Source organism: Platichthys flesus, chromosome 9 (assembly GCF_949316205.1).
Source record: "Platichthys flesus chromosome 9, fPlaFle2.1, whole genome shotgun sequence".
NCBI classification, from domain to species: domain Eukaryota; kingdom Metazoa; phylum Chordata; class Actinopteri; order Pleuronectiformes; family Pleuronectidae; genus Platichthys; species Platichthys flesus.
Genome location: NC_084953.1, coordinates 26,463,924 through 26,476,646, shown reverse-complemented (window position 1 = coordinate 26,476,646; position 12,723 = coordinate 26,463,924). Strand labels below are relative to the sequence as shown.

The window sequence follows — 12,723 nt, the reverse complement described above, 5'->3', positions numbered from 1 at the left end:
ATCTGGAGAAGGCGTATGACCGGGTCCCCCGGGAGAAACTGTGGGAGGTGCTGCGGGAGTATGGGGTAAGGGGGTCTATCCTCAGGGCCATCCAATCCCTGTACTCCCAAAGCGAGAGCTGTGTTCGCGTCCTCGGCAGCCAGTCAGTTTCGTTCTCAGTGGATGCTGGTCTCCGCCAGGGCTGCGCCTTGTCACCAATCCTGTTTGTGATATACATGGACAGGATATCGAGGCGTAGTCGGGGTGGGGAGGGGTTGCAGTTCGGTGGTCTGAGGATCTCGTCACTGCTTTTTGCAGATGACGTGGTCCTCATTGGATCATCGGCCTGTGACCTTCAGCACTCACTGGATCGGCTGGTGGCCGAGTGTGAAGCGGCTGGGATGAGGATCAGCACCTCTAAATCTGAGGCCATGACTCTTAGCAGGAAACCGATGGATAGCTTACTCCGGGTAGGAAATGAGTCCTTAGCCCAAGTGAAGGAGTTCAAGTACCTTGGGGTCTTGTTCGCGAGTGAGGGTACTATGGAGCGTGAGATTGGCCGGAGAATCGGAGCAGCGGGGGCGGTATTGCGTTCGCTTTACCGCACCGTTGTAACGAAAAGAGAGCTGAGCCGCAAGGCAAAGCTCTCGATCTACCGGTCGATCTTCGTTCCTATCCTCACCTATGGTCATGAGGGCTGGGTGATGACCGAAAGGACGAGATCACGGGTACAAGCGGCCGAGATGAGTTTTCTCAGAAGGGTGGCTGGCGTCTCCCTTAGGGATAGGGTGAGAAGCTCAGCCATCCGTGAGGAACTCGGATTAGAGCCGCTGCTCCTTCACTTAGAAAGGAGTCAGCTGAGGTGGTTCGGGCATCTGGTAAGGATGCCCACTGGGCGCCTTCCTTGGGAGGTGTTTCAGGCACGTCCAGTGGGGAGGAGACCTCGGGGAAGACCCAGGACTAGGTGGAGAGATTATATCTCAACACTGGCCTGGGAACGCCTCGGGATCCCCCCGTCAGAGTTGGTCAATGTGGCCCGGGAAAGGGAAGTCTGGGGCCCCCTGCTTGAGCTGCTCCCCCCGCGACCCGACCCCGGATAAGCGGATGAAAATGAGATGAGATGAGTATTTATTAGAGCTAGTATTAGTAAACAGATCAAACAAATGCAGTACAACACATCACACCTGCACCAGCATGCAGTCTCAATGTCGCTACGGAATTGACTCTGCAAAGTCAGTCCACAGTGTCTCTTTTGCTTATCATCACAGTAAGTCAGTCAGTCAGTCAGAAGTGTCCGTTTAACTTACGTAGCAGTTGAGAGATGCTTCGTTGGAGCTAGCAGGAGCTAGCTCATAGCCAGTGCTGCTGTTGAGAGCGGCAGAGTTCACACAGGAAAAGACACGACGGGAGAGGGGAAAAAAGCTTTGAGAGCGTCCCACACTCTAACCTGCTGAGCGAACAACGTCCACAGTGACTCCGCCGCCGTCCTCTCATCCAGATTCGCCAACCGCCCTCCGTTTTTTTGTGATCCACAGCTCCGCAGCTTGTGACGTTGTAACTTTTTTCAGAGTCTCATGAGGCGTTCACTTGCAGCTGTGTTAAATGGAGCTTCGTTTGTCATGGCGAGTTGAAGAAGTCTGCTGCAAAGCTATGAATAATCCGCATGATGAAAACTCACAGCAATGTTATGCCTACATTATCAATATATTGAGACCCATGTGACACAGTTTGACATGGTTTAGCAAAGTGAATGAGGATAAATACATCCAAGTGTGAGACGTAACAAACCGAAAGCGGTCTCATGATGCGTTCATGGTAACTCTGTTAAAATGGGTTTCATTTGTCATGGTGAGCTGATGAACTTTGATGCCACACCATTAACATCCCGCATGATGAAAAGTCACAGTAATGTTATGCCTACATTATCAATATCTTGAGACCAATTTGACACAGTTTGACATGTTTTAGCAAAGTGGCTGGGGGGAAATACATCAAAGAGTAAGATGACCAAAACAAGACATTTCCTGATGCCACCAGGGGGCGCTTTCCTTTTAAGTCATGATTTCTAGGTAGATGTCATCAGGTCGCGCTTCTTGTCTTACATGTCTAGTTTGAACTTGATTGGACCAAATATGTCCAAGATACAGAAGCTTGTGTTTTGATGGCGTTTAGTCACATTTTGACGCCTTGCCACGGTCACACGGTGTGGCGAAAAATTGATCTTTCAATAACTTTAGATCTCCATCTTGTTGTGATGACACTCGTCTAAATTTTCAGTTGATCTGATGAAAGCTCTCCAAGAAGTACTTGAGAATAAAAAACATGGAATATGGTCCAAATCGAAAATGGTGGGGTTCCTGTTGCGTTTTTCAAATTGCTCCGAGCGCGTTTTTTGTGCATCTGGTGACGATACACAACTGTCTTCAATTTCGTGAGGATCAGTGAATTCTAAATGAGGTGTTTCTCCATAAATGAGGGGAAGCTCCGTTGGTGGCGCTGTTGAGCCATTTTGCCACGCCCATTCTTTAAAACCATCTGAATATCTTCAAGGGAGGGGGGCTGATGATACACACATGTAGGTTGAGGGAGATGGACCCATGAACACGAAAGTTAAAGCGTTTTCGTGTGTCATGGCGAGCTGATGTGACGCCCCGCCACAGTCAGACAGTGTGACGAAAAGTTGTTTCTTTGATAACTTTAGATCTCCATCTTGTTGTGATGACACTCGTCTAAATTTTCAGTTGATGTGATGAAAGCTGTACAAGAAGTATATCAAAGTAAAAGATTATGGAATATGACCAAAATGGCCACGAAATCGAAAATGACGTGCTTCCTGTTGCGTTTTTCGTATTGCTCCGAGCGCGTTTTTTGTGCATCTGGTGATGATACACAACTGTCTTCAATTTCGTGCGGATCAGTGAATGCTAAATGAGGTGTTTCTCCGTAAATGAGGGAAAGCACCGTTGGTGGCGCTGTTGAGCCATTTTGCCACACCCATTTCCAAATACCCCAGAATACGTAAATTTTCACGAGGCCCATAATCTGCCCTATAGATGTTGAATGCATTCTGTAATCCTTCAATAACTTTAGATCTCCAAATTTGAAGTTGAGAACACATTCAAGCACATGTATGAGAGGGGTGAAAGGGGGTGGGGATAGATGGGGGCGGGGTGAGAGGGGGGCGGGGCCTTCGAAACAGGTTGATCTGAGGAGGTCTGTTTTAGTCTGTTTTGAGTAAAAAGGTGCTGTTTTAAATTATCCTTATTTTTACCAAAATATTTATTAGACATTTCATTAAGACCCCAAGGAACCATATCAACTGTGGTGAAATGGAAATAATATGTCCCCTTTATAGCGAATATGTCCCCTTTAAAGCGTTTTCGTGTGTCATGGTGAGCTGATTTGACGCCCCGCCACAGTCAGACGGTGTGTCCACCCCCCACCAGGGGGCGCTGTGATTGTAAGTCACAATTTCTGCACCGATGTCTTCTGGTCGCGACTCTTGTCGTATGTGACTAGTTTGGACTCAATTGGACAAAATATGTCTGAAATATGGAAGCTTGTGATTTGATGGCGTTTCATCAAACTTTAACGCCACACCACGGTCAGACGGTTTTGCTAAAACGTAATCCTTCAATAACTTTAGATCTCCAATTTGTTGTGATGACGATCGTCTAAATTTGAAGTTGATCTGATGAAAGCTGTACGACAAGTACAAAGAAAAAATATGGAATATGACCAAAATGGCCACTAAAGTCAAACTGGCGGGATTCCTGTTGCGTTATTCATAATGCACTGATGGACTTTTTTGTGCATCTAGTCATGATACACAATAATCTTTGTTTTTTTTGAGGATCGGTGAATGCTAAATGAGGGGCTTTTCCGTAGGTGGCTCTCTTGAGGCATTTTGCCACGCCCTTTTCAAAATACATCATAATACGTAAATTTGCGCTGCAAACTCCTACAACTTTTTGAGCACATTAAAGCCCTCAAAAAGCCAATTAGTTTAAGCGGAGAAAAATAATAATAATAATAATAATAATCATTTCAATTTCAATAGGGCCTCCCACCGATTTCGGTGCTCGGGCCCTAATAATAATAATCATTTCAATTTCAATAGGGCCTCCCACCGATTTCGGTGCTCGGGCCCTAATAATAATAATCATTTCAATTTCAATAGGGCCTCCCACCGATTTCGGTGCTCGGGCCCTAATAATAATCATTTCAATTTCAATAGGGCCTCCCACCGATTTCGGTGCTCGGGCCCTAATAATAAAAATCCTTAAGAATTCAATAGGGCCTCACACCGATTTCGGTGCTCGGGCCCTAAAAATGTATTTACTTGTTGAGACTCTGTATTTAAATTACTGATGGTGCTGTCAGAAAAACTAAATTGTGTTTCCGTGATATGTGGGCAGTAAATGAAGATTTCACTTTGAAATATTTGTGCATCCTGTCACTGGACATGTCACGGCACGTCACTCCACAATATGCTCCTTCATATGAGCAATTAAATCTTTATTATTTTGAAACTGGCGTTCATACAGCGCCATTCCGCATTCGTAAGGGGTAATGTTGATGGTAACAGAAGCAGTTCCGGCAGGAGCAGATACATTATGCCTCTGGTAAAAATGGGCCTTAATTAAACGCTCCATAGCGACAAAATGTCTGCTTGCAGCCGTCTCCAATGCGCTTCAATAAGCAACGCGGTTCATTTCTGTGAAGTTTGCAATGGAGTACATAACCCTTTAATGTGTGAAGCGACTTGCCACAGAAACTACGTGATCATTTCTCTCAACCTTGTGTAAAGTTAGATAACAGTAGCTTCCATTTAACACAGCATGCCCTAACAGACAATAGAAAAAAAATGTAACTCTCAAAAAAACACGGTAGCAGTCGTAACCGTGTTTTCACACACATAGAGCTTCAAGAAAGCGTATACTTGCAGAGTGTTCAGATGTCAAGATGAAAGGCATCGGCTTGCCTCTTGGCGGGCTTGTGGGCGGGCCTCTCAGCTTGTCTCTCCTGGTGTCTCTCATGGTGTCTCTCGGCTTGTCGGCGTGCCTCTCTCTGTCTCTTCTCTCGACTTGATCCCGCTCTTTGCCGTGTTCCCGGAACCGGAAACAGTTGAAGCACGCTCCAGGTGCATGCACAAGTGGTGTAATGTTTCTTGATTTAGCAGAATTTAATATATCTACTACAGTGATATACTTTTTACATTTTACTGTCTTTTACTGTTGCAGTTTTCATCTTCACTAGCCTAACGATTTGATACGATTCAGTAGTCAATGCTTCGATTTACAACATGTCGATGCATCACATCCACAATTTTCTATATTACTGCACGTGTCTGCATTTTTTTCAATTAATACAATCAGTCAGACAAATATGAACTCTCTTTTTATTTAGAAAGTGCTTTAAAAGTATTCTAGACTGTTATCACAATTGTGCCGTATTTACAAAATAAGGTTTCTATTAAAAAACATAGGAATACAACAGTAAGTCTCACAATGGTCTTTACTCTCCACACAAGTTTGACATTCATTCAGTTTAGTCTTGTGTGCTGCACCTAAGGCTAAAAAGAATAAACTCTGATTACAGCCTTTACGGCATCAAGGCGGCCCCACCTGGTCCCACCTGCCCTATTTTTGTGTATTACTTAATGTGTGCATTGCTAACTGAAAGATAATGTCTTCTGCCTCCATTAATCCTTTCGCTACAATATGTTGGATTCATGTTAATGTGTATTTAAAGACATATAAAAAAAAAATTGTAAATATAAAGATTTATTTAATCAACCAAACATTTTGCAGATCCCCTGTTGAACACTAGCCTGACGTTGTCAGACTCACAATTCTAGTCACAATGTGAGTCTGAGACCGCTCCATTGGGCTGTGATTATGGGACGTGTTTCAACTGACCAGGAAATAAATTTCTCTTCACTCAATTGGATAGACCTACAACCAATCAGAGCAACGTAGTACGTGACGTATGCTAAGCAACGCATTGTGAGTTATTTACTAACGCCGGGTTCACACCGTATGCTTCATCGCAGCGCCAAGCCTTAAATTACAGCTGGCTCCCATCCACTCCCATGTTAAAACTTTGTGCCGCGAGGCAGCCTTGGCGCAGCGCGGTGCTTCAGCCTCCGGTGTGACCGGCACAAAGCCTTGCAGCGATCGTTTCGGCGTCAAGTCTATTTTTTGAGCTTGCCGCGAGCGTATCGCACCAGGAAACACACTGAAAAACGATTTTAAACTATATTGATGACATATTTTATATGATATAAATGATCAAATATGCATCCCATACTTTGAAGTCCCCTTCTGTTGTCCTGGAGTTTTAATTTGACCAATGACATTATTAAATGCCCCCCTCTGCCCATCCACTACAGCCACACAAGCAGTCATACAGATAAAAAGAGAGAGAGAGAAGGGGCTACGTATTCTCCACATATGCTTGAGTGGAGAATACGTAATTTACCCCCGACACCCGACATTTAACGGAGCAAACAGCGAAGTTCTTCAACATGGATGACATTCAATTAATAATTGAAGTGGAGAAGTACAGTGAGTTATATGATCCTCGGAACATCCTTGGTGACCAAGGAGGACACATGTTGGGACGCTGTTGCTTAATGTTGGAGCAACAAGTAAGTATATGCTTTTAATCTACTGGATCAACGGGTGATATATTAGCGCTGCCCGGCGGTTCAGCATCGCTTCAGTGTCCGGTGTGAACAGCCAAGCGCCGGCGAGATAGGGATTAGCGCGGTGCTTTGGCGTCGCCTCCACGTTCTCTGTTCCTCTTTCAAAATGAATGCGCTGTCGATGTCTTCTAAAACCGACTCAATGGCAGCATCTACACATCTGAGCTCTCCAGCGGCAGGCATGTTTGTTGAAAACGAATTCAACCCAAGGGCACTCTGATGACGTGGTTGATTACGTTACCGTTGATCATCTGTCCATCATCGTATAAAGCCCGCCCTGACAATCTGATTGGCCCAGTCGGGCATAATTTCTCCTCAACGGCGCGACGCCAGACCGAACTTCCCGCCCAAAAATGTTGTGGGCGGGGCTAAATTCGTCTGGCACCCAGGCTAGTTGAAGACCTCTGCTCTAGAGCGAATCAAACAAACACAAAGTAACTGTCAGTCTAACTTGTGATCAGTGATGGTGTTAATTGTTAAAGTGTAAAGTGTGCGCAGGTCAGAGGGGGAGTGAGGAGGAAGCAGACTCTGACAGAGACTGACAAAGGATGTTTAGACCTTTAATGTTCGTCTGTCCTCGTCCTGAAGCAGCAGTGTAATAATTATGCAGCGGCGGGACATTGCAAGAGTTCTGTGCCAGAATATATGATATATTTCATTTACAACAAAAGGTAATGTTACCTTGACATTTTGAACAAAAAACTCGTAGCATTTCATCCTTTCATCCCAGTGACTGTTTGAATGAAATTAGAAGAAATTCATGTTAATCATTTTTTATTCAATTTAATTTATCCTCTGTTTACTACACAATTGTCACAGTAGGGGAGAGCGGGGTAATGTGATACATCGGGTAATGTGAGACACCCCTGTATCTAGGCAACGGATCACATTTGTGGTCATGAGACCATTATGTTTTCAAGCCCCTCCCATCCCCCCTTGCCATGAAGGAGAAGTTGGTGCTGGTGCTGTTATGTCTAAGTGAAGGTTCGGACCCCAAAGCAGACAAGGAGTGGTTTGTAGATGGATTAGGAACAGAGTTTATTTCGCTGACGAGGAAAAGGAAGGCAGGAGTAGCAGGGTGCTGGCTGGCTGAAGATCCTGGCAACGTGGAGGATGAAGAGCCGAGCAGCGAGGCACACAAGAGTCCTGGGTGAAGAGGTAACAATGTTAGCTTACATCCAAAAGACAAGGAAGTCGAGAGCTTCCTGCTCATCTCTTGCTACCATATTGGACGGAATAATCTGGCGTCGAAGTGCTGAGACGCCCAGGCTTAAAAAGAGGAGGATGATGAGGAGGATTGGATGCAGGTGTGCCTCGTCCTGCTGCAGCCACCAACCAGCCACACCCCCTGCCACACACACACACAGGGGAACACAGAAGGGAAGGGGAAGAAAACAGCCACAAACTAATAAACACAGTCACAAACACCACAGGTGCTGTGGAAAGTATGTTTTTTCACAAAACTTGTTTTTTTGCATGTAAAAGTAAATTTTCTTGCTTTGAACTTAATCAACTGTTGTGTCCAAAAAATGTAATCAGGTAGAAAAACTTATATCATACATGTTGATGAAATTCCAACATATAAAACCATGTGATTGATGCTAGCTGAAGATTAGCCTGAATTGCTAAGAGATGTTTTTTCTGAAACGGTGGCTGGGGGGTAAAGTGGGACAAATGCTGCTGCCCACCATGAACCACAAGTTAAGTTTATTGTAAAACATATTTTATATAAAACGTATATATTACATTTGTACGTTTTATTTTTAATGTCATAAACATTGTAGAAAAGCCACCATGCCAAGACACTACACCAGGAAGACAACCTGGGGCCAAACGCCCCTCGTAGAGATGGAGAGTGCAGCCGCTGAGGTCCTGCAAGGAAAGAAGTCCTTAAGAAAAGCTGGAAGGGATAGAAATATTGACAAGACAACCATCAAAAGATTCATAAAGAAAAAAGAGAAAGGGAAACTAAAATCAGTAGCCTGGTGTGCAGTAGCTGAGTTTAAGAGAATATTCACAGATGAGATGGAGGAGGAGCTTGCCAAGCACTTGAAACAACTAGCTGACCAGTTCCATGGCCTTGCTCCAGTTAAGTCTAACTGGCATTTGAATACGCAAAAAAAAACAATATCCCTGTCCCTGCCAATTGGACAGAGAAACAATGTGCAGGTAAGCTAGGGTGTGCAAGAGATCACATGAATCATAATAATCACAAATGTGCTTAATTGACCAATCCCCATGATTCTATTACTAGTCCGATATTAGTGGTTGTCAATCTAGCTGGCAGTATTTTAACTATTACAACATGTGTTGTTTTGGTAGTTTTAAAGTGGAAAAGGTAAGTTGACCACTTTACCCCGAAGCTGGGGTGAAGTGGGACACAAGACCTCATATTTTCCCTGCCCTTTTTTCCTGAAGACATTTTTACTGATATATATCATTTTAGCTCGCCTAGAGGTGAGCAAATGTAAAAAATGTCCCACATTACCCCGCTCTCCCCTAGAAGTTTGGAGCTTACAGGGCACAGACACATCATATCCAGCTTCATGTCTTCCTGTTGAGCGGATTGCTGGTAGATGTGTGGTTAACATATCCACTGTGCATTTAACTAGCACAATTAAAAAAGTGACTGTAATCATGCCACTCTGTACAGTGGTTGAGATTTAGGATTGTGTTTTGGATAATAATAAAATGCTGAAATAATCTTCATTGTTTAAATTTTTTTTCATAGCAATGATTTTGCTCATGGTGTACAATGTAATTAATTATAGCACACTAATTTACTTAAGATCAATTGACAATTTCAGGTTTTATATTTATTTAAAGCCTGGTCTAACTCCAGATAGTTTCGAATAAGGTGTTATCTGCTCCGAGGGAACCTATCCTGATTTGCATTTGTAAAGTGCAGAGCATTGGCATTTGCATGTGAAAGCCTCCCCTAGGGAGAAGGGGGGTCACCTCCCAACATTCTCAGGCTTGTAAAACGGCAAGACACTGGTAAGAGAAATTTCTCCAAGAATTTCCTACGACATGTACTGGCACAAATTCTTCTTTTCATGCAGTGTCTTTTATAGACAAGACATGATTAAATCAGATTAAACATCTGCTTAAACCATACAAATAGTTTCTTTATCTTACCTATTTCTAACCACATCTTAACTTCAGAAACTGCACAAAACCCTTGCTATATCGATTTGCATACTTTACTGTCATGTTTAATAATTCTAAATGCATTTAGGCCTGTCTGTCTATCAAATTTGCACTTTCTTACATGTGTTTATAACAAGGAATCTTTTCTAAGCAAAAATGTGTCTTTTGTATTGTGTCTATTTAGAGAAAGGACATTCTACCTGCAGAAGCTTTCAATATAACCATTTTACCAGTTGGGGGAGCCAGTTTATTTCATTAGAGACATAATGTTTCAGTTGTGGTTTTAGTTTTCCTTAGTCTTTTCCATACTTCTACATGGGTTAAAATATTAATTAATTGTTGAGGCAAGTTGCTGTTGATAGTAATTAATTTCATCAGTTTCATTAAGTATCCTCTTCAGAAATATATAAGCTGTGCTCTGGTTCAATTATTGATTGTGGAAACTGACCTGACATCCCCTCAAACTAATAATTTATGTTTGACACAGTGTTTTATACCATTGCCAACTTACATTAAGTTTTATTTTTCAATTAGTTGGCACTGTTCCTAAGAATTTCAAAGGGTAAGCTCTGTCAGATAAATGTGTTATCCTAGTGCTGAGAATAAATCCACTGTTTTAGCTCCTTTTCCCTTCAATAACATTTATTAATATATGGAGCAGAAAATCCATATTTTTAAATAGATAATCAAATACATAATACAGAATTTATTCTTTAATAGTAGAATCTAGTTTTTCATATTGACACCTCTCAACCCAAAACAATTTTCTTCTAATCTTGAATTAGAGTATGTCAGATTATTATAATCTGAACAAATAAACAATTGAAGATTTTAAAACATTTCCTTCAGGCAAAGATCATATTTTGAAGAATGGAGGGACTCCTCGATGGTCCACCTAAATGGTATGAATTTAATCTGTAGGTTTCGCTAGGTCTGAAAATCAGAGCTTGGCTTGGGTCTTGGCTCCACAATTTCAGCCAACTTCATCAGCAGGACAACAGGCCGGGCTGTGCGCACTTTGCCCTGGGAAGTGAAGCTGTCCAAAGACCTGGCTCCCTGCACTCTGCCTGGGGCAAGGGAGCTGTCAAAAGCACTTTGCCGATAAAAAATCCAGCAAATATGCGGTGATGATAGTATGAGCTCAATCCAACGGTAGGCTTCACATGACCTTAGTATTGCGGTGTCTGTCCTAGCCCTACTTACTTCCACCAAACATGGCACAGGGCACACTTCTCCTCAACACCATACCTTGATTAAGTTGCCTAGACTTAGAAGGGTGTCATACATGGCTCTATTAGCAAGGTTATCCTTGCCTCTGACACCTTGAAGTGGCCAGACCAATACACCTCCACTGGGCGGCTTTAAGATTCTTAGTCGTTGGTTCGCTTCTCAAAGGCTGCCTTTGTGTCTTCATCCCTGTGCACTGTGAGCTTAACACAACTTTCTTTTGCGACGCCAATTATGATATCAGGCTGTGGTGGAAATCTCAGATCGGAAAATACCTCTATTGTCCATTCCACTTTTACTGATTTGAATTTACTCTATACTTGGAAAAACCAGCAGAGTCTATTGAGAAAACTCATTTGATTATTCTTCGTTAGTCAACGACCTATTTTTCTTTGGTCTGATGGCAGCAACACAGGTCTCCAGAAAACACACCTATTTGATAAGCAAAGATTACTTTTTAACCTACCAATATCTGCATATGCTTTCCCTCAGGATCAATAAAGTATCTATCTATCTCTGTAGGAGACAGTTGGATTTGATGTTTGTGCACAGTTTGCTAAGGATGAAGTCTGTACTAAAATGTCCCAAAAAAAGTCCAAGAATAGCACTTTTTCTGCTAAGCCTTTTTAGAAAATATGTTTGTTTAATTTTAGCATCCAGAAAAGCAAATGTGCTGGAAAATTCAGCTGTGGATTATTTTTTCTTACTTTGTGACAGCTTGTACTGTCTTTGTAGATTGAATGGCTTTTATATTCCAACAGTTGTGCCAATGATGGTTATGGCTATTCTCTAAAATGCTTTGAAAGGCCCAATTAAAGGGGGGCAATCAGTTCTCAATATCTGAGATATTGTTTTATACCATGGTAACATGGACCTCTATCGATAACACCTTTCCTGTGATGATCACAAGAGGGTGGGGGCTGGAGCCAATCCCAGTTGACATTTGGCGAAAGGTGGTTTACACCCTAGCGTTTGCCCCAGAATTAATTAAATACCCGGTGTGCACATGCAAAAACCTCACGTGACACAGACTCTGTGTGTGAGTGTCAGCTAAAGAGTGAAAGTATGGTCCCACACGAGAGAAAGAACTGCATTGCAACTAACTAAACTATGAGGTATGGCTGTCTGTGTGGACGATAAAAACTTAATTGACAGCTTGAGTATGTACTAGCTCGTGGTCGAGTAAATAGCGCTGCACACACCAGGTTAGCAATCTCTTATGTTATAATGACAAGTTTAAAATTGTTTTTGGTTCATTATGAACCAAAGGCCTCCCTCGAACTTCTGATCATTGTGCCCATTGTTCTGCACAGTGTCACTCATTAAGCTGCTTGGGGGATCCTTCCCGCCTGGGTCTGCAGCATGCTACTATTATGAAACCTGTAGCACCTTTCAATGTGCCCTCTTGAGACTGGCAACCAATAAGAATGAAAAATGACATTAACGACAAACACTGACACCTTTTACCCTGAGATGACCCTTTTGTCAGACTTTCACATTCACCCTACTTGTCAAACATTGCGAATTTTGGAGCATACTGCCGAACAACATACAGCCTCCTTCCCAATCCTGACACTGTCACAATTTACCACATCATACAAAGGTCAAAGTTCCTTTCTGTACTGGCTCTTAACAGTCATATAGAATCTTTCAATATG

At 42.8% G+C, this 12,723-nt stretch overlaps 1 protein-coding gene and 1 long non-coding RNA gene across 6 annotated transcripts in view; one reads left to right on the top strand and one right to left on the bottom strand.

Annotated features, from left to right (window-relative positions):
* LOC133960548 (uncharacterized) overlaps window positions 1–12,723 on the bottom strand; it is a 383,773-nt gene that overhangs the window by 157,016 nt on the left and 214,034 nt on the right. The window lies entirely within an intron of this gene.
* The window catches only part of st3gal3a (ST3 beta-galactoside alpha-2,3-sialyltransferase 3a), a 90,838-nt gene that overhangs the window by 30,486 nt on the left and 47,629 nt on the right, over window positions 1–12,723 (top strand). The gene's annotated exons all lie outside the window — the stretch shown is intronic.